This window comes from Acyrthosiphon pisum, chromosome X (genome assembly GCF_005508785.2).
Source record: "Acyrthosiphon pisum isolate AL4f chromosome X, pea_aphid_22Mar2018_4r6ur, whole genome shotgun sequence".
NCBI lineage: Eukaryota > Metazoa > Arthropoda > Insecta > Hemiptera > Aphididae > Acyrthosiphon > Acyrthosiphon pisum.
Genome location: NC_042493.1, coordinates 105467686 through 105471070, shown reverse-complemented (window position 1 = coordinate 105471070; position 3385 = coordinate 105467686). Strand labels below are relative to the sequence as shown.

Sequence of the window (3385 nt, the reverse complement as noted above, 5' to 3'; positions counted from 1 at the left end):
GGTTCAAGCCATTATAGTGGCACAGCAGTACTGCACAATATATGTAGAGAGATGAAAGAAGATTTACCAAATGATAATTTTGAGTTAACGGAACCACATAACGAGACTGAAGACATTATTGAAGTCGAATATAATGATGATGGTAGAGACCAAGACTCGACAATGAGAGACATGCTCTTAAATAACTATTTTGCAAGGTAATAATTGCATACACAAATACTTTATTAATTGTATACATATTTTATTTATTATGAATACAATCTAACCTAACCTTATATTTTTTTATTTTTCAGATTAGTTACAGATTAATTACAGATTTAAAATTGGTACAGATTAATACCAGCAATGAAATTTAATAAAATATGTACATATATAATTTTACAATTTTAAATATAAATAATAAATATTGAATTAATTTTTAATTAAAATTCATTTTTATCAAGGTTCAATAATGTTTTTTTTTTAATTTCTATATCCAATTCCAAAGCTTTGACACGTAACTCATGTTCAATTTTATCCCATTCAAAACGCATTGCTGTTCTCTCACTTTCCATCTTAACCAAATCCAACTTCGCAAGAAGAGAAATTCACCTGCCTATCTCTTTTTGTGTTAATCATTTTACAAAATATAGATAACTAATAACAGTAAAATCCCAACGGTAAAAAAGACAAAACGGTAAAACGGTAATGTAAACATAAAATAAATGAACATGTAAAATTCAGATATTATAAAAAAAATAGCATCAGTTTTCAGTGTTATCAAAATATAATATGTTCCATTATCAGTTTGTTATTGCACAACAGCTGGTTTCAATAGCCAATGAAAATCGTTGTTATGTTTGAGATTTATTAACTGACGGATAGTACTAGCGGTGACATTGTAATAATGGTTTAATCTAAACTTGCCTCTAAAGTCCCCGCTACGCTAAACTGCACGCTAGCTTAACTGACAGATAATTATAATTTAGCAAGACATTGTAATAACGGCCCTTAGTATACTATATATACTAAGTATATACCAGAGTTGACACGTATAATACACATTATAACTTACTATAATACATTACTAATTCTAAATTGAATAGTTTAAATTTTTAATAAATAAAAGTGAAAATCAAGATGCAAGTATTACAAACCGAACCCATCTGTTTATGTAAAATATATTATATATCCAATAATGAATATTCTTTATTGAAAAGTTCAATTCTAAAATAATTAAGCAAGATTAAATAATAATCAATATCATTGCTTGATTAGCAATAATAATTACATTAGAATTATACTTTTTTTTTTACTATATAGTAATCCAAACTACAATAAAAATGTCTTTTCCTACCCAATTATTCAATATTAAAAATTTAGTTTGTAATAATTTAAACACAGTAAGAAAAAAAAGAAATAACATTTTTTAAATTGTATGCATGTTTATAATTGAATAATAATGTGTATATAATTCATGATGTATACATTTTTATAAATAAATACACTCAAGCCTGGTATATTGAAATTTACATTGAAAATAGTTGATGGTTATACTATATGTCTTTAATATCTATAATTATAAGTAAAGATCAGAATAAGTACATCATTATGTATTATTGATAATTTTATATTTTCTAGGTGTTAGGAGTAGTAGTGTTCCAAATTTTTATATTTAATTTTAATATTATATTCATATTTATTATATAATTGTTATTTTTTTATAACTTTGTTTTGAACACAAATTTAAATACTAGTTTATAATTCTTTTATACTCTAATTATTCTTTTATAAAAGTTAAGTTTTGTATTAAATATTTATTACAATCATTGATTTAATATATTATAAAATATATTTAATCAATGTTGCAATGTATTATTTGTAACCTTTTGAAAATAAAAATATTTATTGTAAGTCTGTATATACCCAATAGTAATTACTTCATACCATTTTTTAATATACTATATGTATAGTGTATACTTAATTAGTTTTTCTTCTTAAGCGGTAAATCAATATTTTCGAATTTGTATTTTATTATTTTTGTTATAACAGTTTAGTAATAATTAATATGCATGATTTTATAACAGTTCTCTTTTGATTTTTATAGCTACCTAAAACTTGTATAGAATTATTTATATTAAAAAATACCAGCAAAAAATTGCATACTGTGTAGTGTATTGGTGTATCAAATAATACATATTATTCTAGTAGAACTATCAAACGACGCGCAACCTGGCGGTGATTCCGTATATCTTTTATTATACCTGCAAAAATCGGTCTAGTTTTATCAGATAGCGCAAGATCCTTATCCTTAATCATTATGGTGTGAAACACTTATGATTAATTACAACAAAGCAACACTGATTGTGGTCTGTACATTTTATGTTTACATGCATTTTGTTACATGACTGATTCATTTTCCTTCAAATGATAGCAGGCTCTTTTATAAGCCTAAAAAAAAATAATTAAGAATTAGTTGATAAAAATTAAGTATATTATTTATTTATTATTTTATATGTTTTTGATTAATTGATGTTATTTAAAATATTTTTACAAAATCTAACAACTAACATCAAACCAATAATACATATACCATATTACTTACAGCAGTTAAGATATTTTTTTAAAATATTTTTGCGGATTTCAGCATTTAATACATATCATAAATGATATATAATATAAAATTGAATAATGTATACTAGTTGTTTACATAGTTGGTCATTGTTGAGGTGAGGGAGCCAATTTACTTATTTGAATCTATATGGCAGTTGAATGGTTGTAAACGTACTCCAAAACCAAATTATAACCAGTGACGTAAGACAAACCTATTATAAAGACAAAAATAAATATATATTAATATAATAAAAAAAAATTGACATTTTGGAAGATATTTTAATAACCTATTTTCACACATCATTAATGTCTTAATTATTAAATTGAATACTCTTTATACATTTATTTCATTTCTATATGATCTTAACATTATTGGACTATTAATACCACAATTTGATCTTGAAATTGTTTATTAATTCAATTAAATATGTATTTAGGTATTTAGATTATTAATTAGTTATATTTCTAAAAAAATGTCAAGTGTTGGTCAGCATCCAATAAAATAAATTAAAGAATTCAATTTTACTCTTTAAACATTAACATAATGTCATACCTTTGTGTATTATCTTCATCTAACGCATACAATACCAACATGTATGTTCAACCTATACCGGACATATCAACCTTCAGCAGTTCCAATTATTTTTTTGTTAGCTTGAACATCAGAGTGAATTGACTATTATCAAACTTCGAGATCATGTAAGAGCTTCTGTAATATTATCGTTGTTATCTAGCATGTTTTTACAATATTCTAATTTTAGATTCTGAGTGGAACGATGAATGTATTGATTTT

The 3385-nt window shown here is 24.0% G+C and overlaps 2 long non-coding RNA genes across 4 annotated transcripts in view; one reads left to right on the top strand and one right to left on the bottom strand.

The window, feature by feature from the left end:
* The first annotated feature begins 28 nt into the window (after positions 1-28).
* On the top strand, positions 29-1001 carry LOC115034640. The gene is made up of 2 exons (XR_003839973.1): positions 29-197; positions 294-1001. It is a non-coding gene; the product is annotated as an uncharacterized LOC115034640 (long non-coding RNA).
* Positions 1002-2249: 1248 nt separating this feature from the next.
* The window catches only part of LOC103309093, a 4241-nt gene continuing 3105 nt past the window's right edge, over positions 2250-3385 (bottom strand). For all 3 annotated transcript variants that reach the window (XR_001679315.2, XR_510602.3, XR_001679317.2), the window contains exons 4-5: positions 2585-2804; positions 2250-2430 (exon numbers count right to left, since the gene is read on the bottom strand). This is a non-coding gene — a long non-coding RNA (uncharacterized LOC103309093). The remainder of the gene's footprint in view (positions 2431-2584; positions 2805-3385) is intronic.